At 41.8% G+C, this 16,535-nt stretch overlaps 1 protein-coding gene and 1 long non-coding RNA gene across 6 annotated transcripts in view; one reads left to right on the forward strand and one right to left on the reverse strand.

Moving 5' to 3' along the window:
- Sema6d (semaphorin 6D) overlaps positions 1-16,535 on the reverse strand; it is a 558,098-nt gene that overhangs the window by 64,917 nt on the left and 476,646 nt on the right. The gene's annotated exons all lie outside the window — the stretch shown is intronic.
- LOC132649007 (uncharacterized) lies at positions 1,504-14,329 on the forward strand. Of its 3 annotated transcripts, none has more exons than XR_009587394.1 (3): positions 1,504-1,598; positions 11,736-11,877; positions 14,040-14,329. It is a non-coding gene; the product is annotated as an uncharacterized LOC132649007 (long non-coding RNA). The 3 variants fall into 3 exon arrangements; XR_009587393.1 differs by lacking the exon at positions 1,504-1,598 and adding an exon at positions 4,722-5,233; XR_009587395.1 differs by lacking the exon at positions 1,504-1,598 and adding an exon at positions 8,754-8,770.

Here is a 16,535-nt window from a genome sequence, read left to right on the forward strand (position 1 = left end):
AAGACAGTTCTGTGGATCTGTTTCTCATTTATAAGCCGTCAACCTTGGTGGCTGTCATATTAAAACAAAAGGACAAGTCTTATTTTCTATATCAATTAGGTGGAGATTCAGGAGGCAGCCGTAATCTATGATTGCTGGAAATAAATTTATTTGGCAGAAAGTGCTAATCAGACATGATTTCAGCTTGTTCTGACTATCTGGCTGGTGATTTTTTTTTTTTTTTTTTGTTAGATCTTTGTCTAGGCTATCCCTTCATCAAGCATTAGCTGGGCCTTTCCTTGTATAAGCTGCCCACAGAGTAGCGTGTTTGAAAGCACGGCCCCAGTCTGAGCTCCCAGTCCTTAAAGATAAACTGCCTTCCAACCTAGGGAGGAAACAATCAGTTTGGCTTTGATTTATTTGTCAGCTTTTATGCGGAAGGGTAAAAAATATGAATAAGAAAGGAATCTATTTTTGATATCAGGTTAAAGACCTGCCTGAAAGATGTGAAAGAAAGATGTGGTATCTTTAGAAACTACAGAGTTAAATAAGCCCTTTCATATGAAACCATCAGGAACACAAAAAGGCCCAGAGTCAGCAAGTCCCAGGCGTAGTGTGACAAAACTTTTCCTGGAGAGACGCAATGCATCTCCTCACTCCAGACAGGGAGCCCACGATCGACCAAAGTCCAACGGAATCCAACGTAGCGAATCAGTGAGTTTTATTGGGGTCACTTACAGGAATATAGATGAGGTGCTGCTGCCAGGAGCAGAAATGACTCAAAGACAGATGCACCACCGAGGCCCACCCCAGCATAAATGACAGCTCCCGAAGCTGGGGACCTGGAGCGCACTGCACAGCCTGCAGGGAGCCCAACCTATGGGAGAGTGTCCTTTCTAGATACCTCAGCTGGTCTAACCCTCTTCCAGGCAGCGCAGCTAGGCTGGCTTCTGCTTCTTCCAGGCAGGTCTGAGAATCTTTTCTGCAGCTTTCATTGTTTACTCTGGCGGGGAGGGGCCTAGTGAGTCTGGTAGGTTTCAGGGACCTCCGGAAGCTACTTTGAGCTTTTCACCTTCCTGCAAAAGAGCTTCTGTGCAGGATGAAATATTTAAATCTTGTAGGAAACTGTTACACAACACTAGGGGAGCAGGGGCCCTCCCTGACAAAAACTCACAGTCTTTGCAAAATCCAGTCAACGTGAGGAGGGCAGGGCTGCAGAATGACTAGAAGGGAAGAGGATCACTCATTCATTCTTGCATGCATCCATTCCACCGTTTGTTATTAATAGCAGCAGTCTGCGTTGTGTAAAGCCCTGTGCAAAGATAAATGAGAACCCGCTCACATTCAGACAGCAACTGAAAATTCAAAAAGCAGTTTTATCATTCAGAATCCTGGCAGGGAACAGATGGCATACTTGACTTGGGTAATTTGAGGAGCTGTTTGTGAAGGTGAGAGTGGGGTGCAGGGAGAACACGAGGGCCAGTTACCCTGGGGCTGTTCTATGCTCAGCTTCTAAGGAGTCAGGGGAGGGAGCAATGAGCAGAACCTGGAGTCACGGAGGCAAACAGAACCCCTGCAAGAAGCACTGACCTTCAGCTAAAGGACTCTGTCAGTCTGAGGTAACCTGTGTTGGGGGAAGGAAATGAGTATCACAGTTCACCTTCTCTGATCTCCTACTGTGCTTTTCATTGGTTCAGCCTCACTGGAAGCCAGAAGACAAGGAAGTCATTGATACCTTCCTTAGACTACATCCCCTCTTCCTCCTGAGAAGCAAAGTCAGGGGAAAGGGATTGAGAGAGCATCTGGTGGAGCAAATAGAAAGTGATTTTATTTTGGGCTTTGTAGAAAACTTTGCAAAGGAGAAGGCTTCAGCTGGGAGGTTTCCTATTGTACTCAGGCTACACAGCACAGCCACATCTGGAAACTGAGACTGCTGAATGCAGTTCTGAGTTTATCAGATTTCCACACCTTCCGCTCTTGAACTCCCTGACTACACTTAAATCATCACACAACCTTATTAACATATTTTATCACCTACCTTTGTGAGAGGGGGAACTAAGTCTTGTTTGTTATTACTGTTTAGAATATCGGATGGGACAGGAACCCTGAACCTTTTGATAGATTGAATAATGAGTGTGAGAGTGAACTACAGGGCACGAGGCTGTAAACAGCCAGTCCAATGGTACAGGAGAAATGTAGGGGATGTCCATAAGGAACAACGAATAATGGTGCAGGTTATGAAGGATTTCATTGCAGGGAGGGCGCCTATGGGTGAGGAAGTGAAGCGCACTGAAGGCAGACATCAGAGATGGAGTTCAGAGCAAAGGAATTACTGCATGGGACAATGTGGGTAGGGGACGGTCAACCTCAGAGCAGACTTGGGGCTTGTGCACGATCCTGGAGGCAGGCAGTGTGAGATGTCACTGAGAAAACCAGAGCACCATCACTGCACGGAGTGTTTGAATTGCCACGCACTGGGCTTAGAATGTTTTCTTGGGTGTTTAAAGGACAGACATATTTTTGAGGGCATTAGTGATCAGAGTGATCCTTGAGGGTTAGACTCTCGAAGAAGACATTACCCAAATGCTTCTCAGGTAGAACTCAAGACAGAGGGAAGCGCTTTGAGAGGTGAGAGTTCAGGAGGAAGAACACCAAGAAGCATTGCCTGCTTGGATGAACATCAGGGAGGGCAGCTTTCCCTGAGGTTCCTAGTCGGGCTTGATTTAAGAAAAGTTAAGGGGTGGGAGAGATGGCTCAGAGGTTAAGAACACTGGCTCTTCTTCCAAAGGTCTTGAGTTCAATCCCCAGCAACCACATGGTGGGTCACAACTATCTATAGTAAGATCTGGTGTGCAGGCAGAATGTTGTGTAAGTAATAAATAAATCTTTGCAAAAGCAAAGTTAAATTATTATGAATGAGGGAGACATAGAAAATAGAGCATATTTGCAGAGGAGGGAAACTGAGTTTTGTTTGAAGTAGACCTTAAAGTGCTAGCGTAGTGACCACGAGTATATAGCCAGCAAGACATGGGGATAATAATAGAAATGACAATGATAATAATACATAATTTATTATTATAAATATAATAATAGTATTATTATTATATCTAGATGATCAGGGAAACTTATACCTTCAAGGGGAATGATAAAATCTCAACAGGCCAAATACAGACAGAAAGTAAAGAGACTGAGAGAGATTGAGTTTCCATGCGTTCATGCAAGTAAGCCAGTCTGCCTTTTGTGTCTTGGGCGCTTAGAACATTGGGAGGGCCGGACAACTCCTCCTATACACACCTGGACTCAGCCACCCACACAGAAGACTTCTGAGGAGAGCTATAGCCTCAATTTCCATCCCTGCTCACAGGTTTTACACAGGAAAAGCAGACCTGCTGGCCCACTGCATTTTCTCTGCTGTCTTTTAGAGCTGCCAGTGCAGTGACATGCTTTCAGCTCGACATGGAGAATGCTGTTGGAAACTTTTAAAACTTTTTGTGAAACTGCCCAAATCCATTAGTCTGGAAAGGCTTTGGGGACTCTGGTTCCCTAATATGGTGTAATTGAGGAAAAAAATGTGGCTACAATTAATTTGCTTAACCATTATCACTCATGTAGAAGTAAGAAACCTTAGGCAAGGGATCATTAGCACTTGCTTCAAAGACCTCAGGGAATTTGGAAAAAAAAATACAGCTCAGTGGCTGACTTTTCTTGGGCATTCTGTGGCTCTCTATTTTTCTTGATGTGAAATGTTAGGCTTGGACAGCAGAGAATAGCTTACTTCAGGATGATAAAGGGGGGACCGATACCATGAAGTCTGGGGTGTTACTTAATGGCCAAATTGAGCTTGGAAGCTGCAGTCATTTAAGGAAATTAACAATACAGTAGTTACAAGAAGCATGAGAATGGCTATTTATTTTTTGCTTTTTGATACAAGGCCATGTTGCAGTGCCCAGGTTTGTTCTCAGCACTCTCCTGCCTCAGCCTTGTGAGTGTCTGAGACTCCAACTATGTCACAGGGCCTGGCTTCCCACTTCTGTATCCTGTGTGCCATTTCCAAAGCACTTACAAAATGATTTTCTAATCTGGAGTGTGAGGGTAGAGAAGCAGAGTAAAAAGGAGGGCAAACGAGAATCTAACCAAATCTAAATTCGCATTTCTGAGATAAACAAAGATAAGTCTTTAGCAACATCTGCAGTTTCAATTTCTGAATTGTAGATGCTGACACTGGCAGGAACTCAGGCTTTCCCTTCTTCTTTTTTTGCTATACTGTTTGGCATTAATGGGAGGAGAAATAAAAGAGATATTCGCTAATTTCACAGAAACTGCTTCAAATTACACAGAATGTCATAGAATGTATGCTTAATTATATAAGAAACCTTTGCACTAAAAAACTTCACTTTACTATCCTCCCATAAACATTTTATAAATCCGTTCAATTTATGGTTAAATTAAGAGGAATTGAGAGGCAGGGATAAACCAGAGATCCTTTCCTTGTGCTTTAAACGGATTTCATTAAAACTATAATTTAGTGCTATGTATGCTATGTATAATGGAGCAATTCAAAAGCAGAGACTGAGGAGGACCTCCCCTATCAGTGGACTGGGGGAGGGGCATGGGAGGAGAAAAAGGAGGGAGGGCAGGATTGGGAGGGGAAGAAGGAGGGGTCTACAGCTGGGATACAAAGTGAATACATTGTAATAAATTAAAAAAATTAATTTAAAAAAGCAGAGACCGGGCAAATCTATACTTTCATTATTTAGTCAAATGTTGGGAGAGCAGCTTTTGGCTTTTAATGAATATTTAATATGTCGGGGAGCTCTCGGGACTCAAGTTAGCCGTGAGATGGGGTGGTTGCAGCAGGGACTGAGTTAGCATCTAGCCTTCTGAGTTCTTTCTCCACTTTTCTTCTTTGATATTCCTTAAGTTGCTACGAGGCAGGCAAAACCCCACAGCAGCCTTTGCTCTGGAAGCTCCCCAGGTGCTTGGGGATTGAAGACTAGGGAGAGGAGTTTGAGAGTCCACTGATCCCCACTGCAGAGGAACGGTTGCTTTGGGTCTTAGACTGAAGGATGCAGTTCCGCAATGGCTCCTGAAGCCCCCTGGCAGCCACAGGCTGCTGGGAGAGCTGGGTGGAAAATCATTTTTGTAACAGCAGCACAGACTTTGGTCCTGCCTCAAGTACTTCCTCATGTCTCTCTTGATCATCTCAAGTCTTGTGGGAAGGAAAACCAGGACTTCCAGGCCGGTTGGGTCCAAGGTAAGACTGCCCTGTAGAGTTCGGACAGGAAGCCCCTTTGCATGCAGGAAATGGGAAGCGTTGTGTAACATACTCAGGAAGATACAAATTTTAGACCCCTCCCCTGCCAAGTAAGTTATGAGATCTTAAAAGATCATTTGTATGTTATTTAATGCCACTTTTTAAAAAAAGTTAGGGTAAGTATCAAGAGTTTGGGTTTTGAATATTCATTTGTTGGGTCTTTGGGATCTAAAACAACATGTTTCAACTTGTCAGGACTTCACTTGATTGTTGTGGTTAGGAACAAAGTCAATATATCTAAGTATGGAGAGAGGGGACTATAAAACCTTAGATTAAAATGACAGATTAGTTCTCTGTAGTCCCTCCAGGGCCCAGCTCTTTTGGTTTTGTTGGTCTCCTTGTGGGGCTCCTGTTTCCCTCCAGGTCCCTCTATCTCCCACTTCTTCCGTAAGACTCCCTGTGCTCTATCCAAAGTTTGGCTGTGAGTCTTTGCATCTGCTCTGATCCCCTGCTGGATGACCTAGAGATCATCTCTTTTGGACCTAGAGATCTGTGGTAGGCTCCCATCCTGTTCTCTCTCTTCTCCTGCTTCCGGTGTCTGTTCTATTTGTCCTTCTGAATGAGATTTAAGCAACTTCCTTAGGGTCCTCCGTATTGTTTAGCTTCTTTAGGTCTGTAGATTTTAGTATTTTTATCATATAATAAATGGCTAATATCCATGTATAAGTAAGTATATACCATGTGTGTCTTTCTGCTTCTGGGTTACCTCACTCAGGTTATCTTTTAGGACATAGACCCACTGCCCAGATGTAGCCCATAGACAGCTCAGTCTCCATGTGGGTTCATGACAGTCTCTGACATGAACTCTGCTGCCTGCTCTTTGACCACTTCTCCCTGGTAGGGAAGTCAGCCCACAGAGGAAGAGGATCCACACAGTCTTGATTGGACCTGGTAGGTTAGAGTCAGACAGTAGGGGAGGAGGACTTCTATCAGTGGACTAGGGGAGAGGGAGAAGGGAGGAAGAGGGAGCGATGGTGGGACTAGGAGGAAATGAGGGAGGGGGATACAAAGTGAATAAGTTGTAATAATAATAATAATGATAATAATAATAATGCGACAGGTTAGTAAAGACCAGTGTTTAATCTGTGACCATATCAGAAGTTTTGGGGTGTTCTTTGTATACACCATAGTTAGCCCCTACAGGCCAGTCTTCTGTTGTCTTTCTGGACTGCTACTGTTCTGTGATCCACCCATAGATTCGTCACCATCCTCAGTACTGAGTAACAGTCAACATGGGCCTGGTTCTTATCACTGGCCTCAGAACCTTGCTCAAGTACACTCCCACTGAAAGGGCAGCTTAAGTGATAGTACAGAGATGACCCAGAATGTGAGCATACCTCTGCTAATACACCTCCTTTAAATGCATTCTGTTCTTTGTGTAAAAGAAAACTGGAGTAGGATGACTGGCACATGGAATGTTTTCACCTCAAAACTGAACAGGACAGCTCCTTTTTAAAAGAAAAAAAAAAAAAAACCCAAAACAAACCTGTAGATATTAGTAACCAGTTGCTATTATAATTTAATGTTTTTGAGGTGCTAGCTAATGCAATAAGAAAAGAAGGCAAAATATAATTATGAAAGTTAGCAACATTGTAATGCTTTTGAAAACACAAATGGGTCTAGAAGTTCATAAAATAATATGGAGATTATTTTCTTTCTTTTAAATATTTTGTTTTTCATTAAATGTATCTCTCCTCTCTCTCTCTCTCTCTCTCTCTCTCTCTCTCTCTCTCTTTGTGTGTGTGTGTGTGTGCATGTGAGTGAATATAGATAGGTGGCCAAGGAACCAGAAGAGGAGGTCAGATCCCCAGACACTGAGGTTACAAGTGGTTGTGAGCAGCCTGATATAGATGATCTGGACTGAACTTGGGTCCTCTGAAGGAGCAGTTTCATCCTCTTAACCACTCACTGAGCCATCTCTCCAGCCCTGAAAATTGCTCTTTTCTACACATCTAATAAACACACAAGTATTGTGGTAACACGCAATGGACAAAATAGCTCCCTTTTAAAGAGTAAGGCAAACATAAAGTGAGCAAGGATAAATTTAGAACTGAGAGGATAAATATGAAGACTATGATGATGTTCTTCAGAAGAACAAAAAGAAGAGTTGACTACATGGGGACCCTGATTTTTTTCCCCTGTGTATAAAGCATCAGCGCAATAAAACCTTTTATAACCTCCAAGTGTCCAAGTTCAATGTCACTGTAATTATGATATGATTGCCCTTTGTGATGATATAAAAGGCTGCTTTGAGAAATTTCAAACTGCACGACAGTACTAATTTGAAAAATTCTGGGGGGAAAAAACCCATAATTCGTGGCTATTCATGTAATTATAAACTCTTTAAAACCACCACAATTAAAATCGTTCTAAGTGATGTAGGGAGGAGCATCAAAAGCAGGGGATCAGTATAGCCTGCACAGGTAGACACACGTGTGCTCTTAAATAACATGACATGAGTGGGAACTATAATTATGCTGCCATTTCAAGCAACAAGAAAAATAAATAATTGTTGACTAGCCATGCTGATAAACTGTTTTTTTGCTGGGGGTGGCACAAATGTTGGCATTCTATTTCACACTTTGGTCATTCAAAAAAAATAAAAATTCTAATAACCAGCTAAAACTCAAAGAGATACTATAAGAAAATGAAAGTGAGTATTTCCACATGCCTAAAGTAGCAAAGGCTCCTCTAAACGAGACATAAAAGCAAAAATCATAGTGAAAAAGGCAAGTATTTTTTACTGTGAAAATACAAAGATTTAAGTAAGGCACACGCCTTTAATCCCAGAACTCAGCAGTCAGAGGCAGGCAGATCTCTGAGTCTGAGGCTGGACTGGTCTACAGAGAGAGTTCCAGGACAGTCAGAATTACACAGAGAGACCTTGTCCACCCCGCCCCCTTCCCCCAACGAAAATGTATGCACAGCATAAAACAAATGTTAACACGGCAACTGGAAACCATTCACACTAAAAACACCCGCGGTTTACATTCTACTGAGCAACAATCCACTTATCAAAATGTTTGTGCTTCCTTGTTTTCCCAATGCTGCGGATCAACTCGGGGCTTTGTTTGTGTAAGTTCAGTGTCCTATCAAGGAACAACAGCTCCAGCCTCAAATTCACACTTTTAAACCCCACAAGTCAATATTTTCTGTATATTAGACTTGGGTGGCTGTCAGAGCAACCTAACTTCAACATGTCACAAACAGAAAGTAAATATGCATTAGTAATTGTCTTCCCCTGTGCTGCTGTCAAAGAACAATCTTATCTCTGCGTCGATAGCTTTGTCTTGTTGGAACGTTTCAAGGGCGTGGAATCACATAATATGTGGCCTCTGTGATTGGCTACTTTCACTTAGCATAGCGTTTTCATTGTTCATTTATATTGTAGCACGTATGAGTACTTCATGACTAAATAAAATTGCTTAGGATGGACATATATTTAAATTACCCTTTCACACGGTATTTGGCATTTGGGTAATTTCTATTCTTTGCTATTAGAAATAACGTTGCTATAAATGTTTCTTTGTAAGTTTTTGCATGGATAGATGTTTTTATGTTTTCTTGGATATGTTTTTCTTGTCTGATTACAATATCATGTTGTGTGTAAAATGTTGTTGCATTTTTCATCTTTTACATGAAAGGATGACTCTTTGGATATCTTCTTTGAAAGCATGCCAATTTTATTACTTATTTTATGATTAGGGCTTTTCTGTTTTATTGTTGAATCTTATGAGCTCTTTGTATATTATGAATGCATTTTCCCCATGTTTAGATGATTTTCAAGGATCTTTTCCAGTTATTTGCTTTTCTTTTCATCACTTTTCCTTCTTTTTTTCCTTTTCTACTCTTTTACTCATCTCCTTTTTTCTCTTTCCATCCTTTTCTTCTTTCTTTCCTTTTTTCCTTTGAAGTATTTTTATTCTGTTTTATTTAGAAACCAAATATACAAAACAAATAATAACTCATCTGCATTATTTTACATAATAAAGGGGGCAAGAATAAAATATGTATTTGTATTTATTCGTAAAGGTATCAAGGGATGTTAGATAGATAAAAGAACCAATGAAATAACTAACCTGGGGGAGGTATGGTGGGCAATGGAAATGCTATTTTATTAATTTATTCAATTTTATTCACTTTACGTCCTTGTTGTAGCCCATCCCTCCTTCCCTCCAAGTCCTACCCTCCTTTTATCCTCCCTCCCCTTTGAAAAGGGGAGCTCCCTTTTTCCATCTAGCCCAGTTCATCAAGTTTCATCAGGACTGAGCATGTCCTCTTCTGCTGTCTCCTGGAAAGGCAGTCCTGCCAGAGGAAGGTGATTAAACACACACACACACACACACACACACACACACACACACACACACACACACCAAACAAACAAACAAACAAACAAACAAATAAAAACAACTGGCAAATGAGTCCCTGTCTGATGCAGTTCTACTTCCCTTACTAGAAGGCCCACATGGGACTTAAGCTGCTCATCTGCTACATCTTTGTAGGGGGCGTAGGTCCAGTTCATGCATGATACTTGGTTGATACTTCAGTCTCAGCAAGCCCCTCTGGGCCCTGGTTCGTTATCTTTGTTGGTCTTCTTGTGGGGCAATTGTTACCTTCAGGTCCTTTTCTCTTTCCTCCCACTTTTCCACAAGACTCCCTATGCATTATCCAAAGTTTGGTTGTGAGTCTCAGCATTTTTTTTTGCTGTATTGCTGGGTAGAGTTTCTCAGAGGACGACTCTGACAGATTCCTGTCTGCAGATTTAGCAGAGCATCATTCATAGTGTCAGAGGTCGGTACTCTTCAATAGGATGGGTCTTTGGTTGGGTCAGGCATCAGTTGGACATTCCCTCAATCTCTGCTGTATCTTTATCTCTGCACATCTTGTAGGCAGGATAAATTTTGGGTCAAGTTTTTGTGAGTGGATTGGTGTACCCCTTCCTCGGCCAGGAGACCATTGTAGTTGGTGGGTGTCTTCTTCAGTCTCTATGGCCTCTGCTACTAGGAGTTTCTGCTTGAGTACTCTCATATCCTCGCAGGAGCTTACCCTGACTTAGGTCTCCACTTTGTCACAGAGATACCCTCACCCTCAGTTTCTTTTTTATCTACATCCTTCTGTCCTATCACCCTAGTTCTTCCCAGGTCTATTCTCCACCCTCTTAACTCTCCGTGGCCCCTCTCCTACCTTGGTTCTTCTTTTTATCCACTACCTTGGTCTATTCTATTTCCCCTTCCAAGTGAGATTTATGCATCCTCCCTTGAATCCTTGTTATTTATCTTCTTTGAGTCTGTGCCTCATAGTATGCTTATCCTGTACTATATAGCTAAAATCCACTAAAAAGTGAGTACACACCGTGTTTGTTTTTCTGGGTCTGGGTTACCTCACTCAGGATGATCTTTTTAGTTCCGTTTATTTGCCTGCACATTTCATGATTTCCTTGTTTTTAATAGCTGATTAGTATTCTTTTGTGTAAATGTGCCTCAGTTTCTTTATCCATTCTTTGGTTGAGGGACATCTAGGTTGTTTCCAGATTCTGGCTATTGTGAATAAAGCTGCAATGAATATAGTTGAGCAAGTGTCCTTGTTGTGTGATGGAGCATCTTTTGGGTATATGCCCAGGAGAGGGTCTTGAGGTAGAATTATTTCCAATTTTCCGAGAGAGCGCCAGATTGATTTCCAAAGTAGTTGTACAAGTTTGCACTCCCACCACCAGTGGAGGAGGGGTCCCCTTTCTCCACACCTTCAGCAGCTTGTGCTGTCCCTTGAGATTTTGATCTGAGCCATTCTGACTGGTGTGAGGCAGAGTCGCAGAGACGTTTTGATTTGCATTTCCCTGATGACTAAGGAAGTTGAACATTTCTTTAAGTTCTTCTTGGCCATTTAAGATTCCCCTGTTGAGAACTCTCTGTTTAGTTCTGTGCCCCATTTTAAAACTGGGTTATATTGTTTAATGGTGTTTGGAAACTCATATTTTTTTAGTGTGCCCTTTTTTGCTTTATCTTGAGGTTTTTGAACCATGTGTCTATAATTATCTTTCAAAAATTACTCATAAATTAAAAGCTCTCTATGCAATATGATTTTAAATTTATATAAATGAAACAATTATTTCTTCATAAGTAAAATCAAACTGTTTTCCTGCTACATATGTTCTGACTGATTCCTCACAGCCTTAACAAGGCTTCACCTTATTGCTACGAGAGGGAGAGGGTATAGACCTGCCCAGCAAAACCATGGCCAAGATGTGGGCAGGCCAGGATCTGAAGCCTCTGTCCTCTATTTGATCTCAGTCCAGATCTCAGTACAATGGAAGCAATTATTTGTACTTTACTGATGATGCCTTTGAAGCTCCACACTACATTTGAAGTTGTTTATCTGGTTTGTAGGTTGTTATCTGCACTTTTTTTTTTTGGTTTCTTTATTATTTTTTTCTTTTACACAGGATCTCAGACTTGCTAGTCTTAAATTCCTGATTCTCCTGCTTCCATCTTCAAAGTGCTGAGATTGCAAAGGTGCAGCAGCCATACCTGGCTTGCTGGCAGCCCTTCTGATGTCATGCCTAAGAAGCCATCACCTGACTGAAGGTCATGAAGCTTTACTCCTTTGTTTCTCACATGACTCTTAACATGTTGGTCTGCGATCCATTTTAAGTGTTTTATGAGGTGGTGGCTTGAGCTTATAGTCTTGCATGTGAAGAGATTGGTTCTTTTAATATATTCAGAGCACTTTAATGGAAAAAATGCAGCATGCCAATAATAAAATGGACAAATGGTGTTGAGCAGGCAATTCCAACTAACTGACCTGTGAAGAGATGCTAAGTATAGTAATAATCAAAATGCAAATTAAAATAATGAATTATCATTTGCATTCAATAAGTTAGAAGAAGAAAATCACTATTTATAGTGATGACATGTATTTTTAGACTTTAAAGTGATGTTGAATGTTAGTTTTGTGTGTATGGAAAAATGTAGATTCTACGCTGAAGTAAAAAAGAAGCCTTAGAGAGGTGAGATTATCCTGTATACAACCATTTTCCAAAATCAGCATCAACTGAGGGTGCATACGTGTTCATGTATGCCACATGTATGTATATGACGTGTGTATGCATGTGTATACATATGTATGTATGAGATGTGTGGATGTGTGCGTGTATATGCATGGTGTGAGAGGAAATAAGTCTTTTCTCTGAGCTCCCTCATGTACTGTGATTTTTCTCAACTTTTTATTGATTCTTTGTGAGTTTTATATCACGTACCCCTACCCCACTCATCTCCCTGTCCCTTCATATCCACCCTTTGCCCTTGGAATTTCCCCCTCAAAAGAAAATTAAAAAAATAAACAAAAAACATTAACCAAAAAAAAAAAAAAACCGTTAAAAAACACCTCATCATGGAAGCTGTAGTGTGTCAGTGTTTCCCACAGTATAGCACTTTGTCCACACATCTTTCATTGCAAATGTTCATTGCAATGAGTCTTTGGTCTGGTTTGAGGCCTCTGCTTTCTGCTACACTACACTACAATACTGGGTCCCCACTGGGACTCCTTTTGGATATCATGGAGACCCTGCAGCTTTGGATCCATAGGCCCAACCCTTTTGTGTGTTCCCGTAGTTCATATATAGGGCAGATGTTGGCACTGACCAACTCAAAGCCCTGGATCTGGGCCTGGGTGCTAGCTGAGTTGGTCAGCCTGCCACCTCTCAAGACCACACCACCAGGATGAGCTCTCTAGCACTGCCCCAGCTAGCTCACTTAAAGTCCCAGGAGGGGGCAGGACCACCTCTCCTGCTTTCATGTCCTCGGGCCAGCTCACCTGCACCCACACCACCAAAGCCAGCTCTACTGTGCTGCCTTGCCAAGCTGCAGGGCACACCGGCCAGAGTGCTGCAGCTGTTGAGGCGTGCGGCCAGCTCTCCCGGATGCTGTAGCCAGTGGGGTTAGCTCTGCCCAGCCCTTGGACACCAGCATGCTCTCAGGCAGCAGCCCAGACCGGGGACCTCCACATGGTCTTCAGTGGTAATGTGAGCCACTGACACAGGCCCCGCTGCTTCATGGACACAGGCCCAGAACTGGCCCCTGGGATGGTTCTTCATCATGGCCTCAGGTTGTAGGGAAGGCTACCTATATCAGCCTGTTTCTCTCCACCCTCGTGCCTCCAGTTCCGCCTCTCTTCATAATGCTCAAAGCGTCTGCTTCTCCTTCTCGCTCATCTTTCCACCACATACTTGCACTTCATAGTGGCTCCCGCTGAGGGAAGACCACGTGGCCGGCAGGCAAGCCTCTGCACTGTTATTTCTTCTCCTCCTTCTCCTTCTTCTTTTTCGATTCATTGAGCAGCAATTAATTTATTGTCAGAAAAAGTTTATGAAACTATGTAAATTTTTCTAAAATAATCCCCATATTTGATCCAAATGCACATATATACACAGACACAGACATGTATGTATATATGTATACACACACACACATATATGCACATACATACAAACTTCACATTTCTCTTTGCCTTGAAAAGATAAAAAAGTAGACCATTATTTGGGGTGGAATTTTAATCTCTGTTATTGACTTGGCTATTTCGGGGAGTTGAGTTTTGTGTGCTTGTATATGCAAGTATATGTCAGTATTCACCTGTGGATTCTTTGGTAAGAATTATCTAGGTACCTCTATTGATTTTACACATTCCGTTAAGTCAGTGCAAATTCAAAGGGAAGAAAACCATCTCTCATATGCATCATTTTTCTCTGCAGGACTCTCTGGAAACTGTCGCAAAATGGATGGCTGCACAATGGTATCTTTTCTCGCTTCCTACCAGAATACTGACACGCACAGGGGTTTGTGTATCTGACCACAATGTGTTCTGCTCCTGATATATGACATACATAATACTTATTGCCTATCTTAAAGTCAAATAAATAAATAGAATCTGTTGTATTTGAGTAGCAAAATTATATTTAATGTCCTATAAATACTCTTATTGATTATACAAAATATCTCCGTAGTATTATAAAATAAAAGGATGCAATTCCAGCATGTCATAAACCACAGTTATCTGGAGTTAATGAACTAGCTACAGTAAACTTAAACGCCGGATTAGTAATTTGCTGTAGAATGTAGACGTGCTTGGGCTGGGGAGTCGGTAAGAGCAATCCGAGTCAGTGAACAGCCAGTGAGGTCCCTTGCACACCTATAACCCAGTGCTACAGGGGGACAGGGAAAAACAGGAGGCCCGCTGGAGCTCGTTGGCCTCTGACCTAGTTCCAGGGCCAGTGAGAGACCGTGAGTCATAGAAATAAGGTGGAGAGAGACAGAGGAGACATTCTATGTCCTCCTCTGGCTTCTGGCAACACATGGGTGCACACACACTCAATCACACACACATCACACACACACTAAAGCACACACTACTCACACACACACTCACTCTATGCGACACTAACATATACCACACAGCAGGCACGTATTATACCATACTCACACCTCAGCTTAAATACCGTAGCACGCTCACACACCCTAACAGTATTACCACTCTCATGTCCACCACATAAAAAAATATTATACACAGCCACATACAGCGCACACAGTACAGCACACTCACACAAATTCACACTGCAGCATGCACACAAATGCACACACACATAAATGTTAACATACACATGAGCTTATTTGCTTGCTCTCTCACACACAAATAACTTTTGTGTGTTTTCAAAACATGAAAACTTGAAAGTACACTATTTTTGTGCCCTTAACGTTATTGATAATAATGACTTCGTTGCAAATATAATAAGCTAAATTTGTTTACATTTAAAATATTTTGTTCTTCAGAACGAATTAATTCGCACTGGAACCATGTTCATACTCTCTCTGTTTATCCCGTTCTTTAAGCAGGCACACAGTCACACTTACACTGATGTGACTGCTGGCTGCTACTCTACATTCTATTGCTTTGCACCAATCCGTGGTGACATCACCATTAGTGTATTCCACAGAAGAGTTTCAAAGCCCTAAATACCTCAGTACTCCATGTTGTCCTGTTACTCATTCTCCAGTTTAGGCACTGAAAACCAGGGATTCTTTTTCTCTGTCTTTGTAGTTTTTCCTTTTACAGAACAGTTGTAGGTGCGATCATAAACTGTGTGGCTTTTCAGATGGGCTGTCCCACAAATTTCATACTTTTACATTTCTTCTATGGTTTTTCCATTCACCTACTAGAGAACATTAAAGCTGGTTCCATTACTGGCACTTGGGGGCAGAGCCATAACAACCTCCATGTCTAGTTTTGGTATGTGGTGGAGTTTTCACCTTTGGATGGACAGTGCTGGCGGACTGTTAAGGGCATGGTTAGTTTCCCAATGAAGACGCTGTGATGATTACTTTCCCGCTGACTTGACGAAACCTAGAGGCAGCTGGGAAAAGGTCGAGTGGAAAGAACGCTGGATACAGCCATTGGCCGGTGTGTCCATGTGCTGTGTATCTCTGTTCCATTTTTGAGGCCTTGCTACATCCACTAGAAAACACTGCAGCAAGGAAGACGATGACGGGCAATGTCCAGACAGAAATGGAGTCAACAAATTAAATGTTCAGACCCCCATCCTGTCACAGCTGATTGAGGATTTTGATTTGATGAACTTTGATTTCCTCATGTATAGAATGGAGACCATATTAGGTTTTAAGGTTGTTTAAAACCTTGAGTGAGATAGCGTAAGGCAAATGCTTGGCATATAGTATTTGGCATATAGTAGGAGTGCAATAACTATGAGTCTTTTACCTAAATCTTTTAAAGAGGGTTAGTTTCTGAGATGAAATATTGGTGCTCATTGAACAGTATTGAACAAAAGGAAAGGTTGAATAAACATAGTTTGAAAAACCAATAAAGACATTCCTTTCTCATAGTCACTGGTCCAGGTACATGGTGCTCAGTAATTTGGATAGATAATTAGGATTAAAAACCAACGTAGTGGTTTCTCTACTTCAGGTTCTAGCTCTTCTATGCTCGGCCACTTCCCTTATACCAGCTTTCTTTTCCCAGCCATTCTAAATCTAAGTTTCTGACTGATGCAGAAGAGTTGTCTGCAGTTACTACTTGGAAGATGGCAGTCAGTTTTTATAGACTATACCATCTAGGGATATGGTGTAGCTCTAGTTCATGGGAACCATGAAAACATGTATTGTGTAAACTCTGATACCAGATATAGATTTGCATTGACAGAGTGGCCATGGCCATAGGAAGGCTTATGTGAGAAGAG

The sequence above is a fragment of the Meriones unguiculatus genome, chromosome 18 (genome assembly GCF_030254825.1).
Source record: "Meriones unguiculatus strain TT.TT164.6M chromosome 18, Bangor_MerUng_6.1, whole genome shotgun sequence".
Lineage (NCBI taxonomy): Eukaryota > Metazoa > Chordata > Mammalia > Rodentia > Muridae > Meriones > Meriones unguiculatus.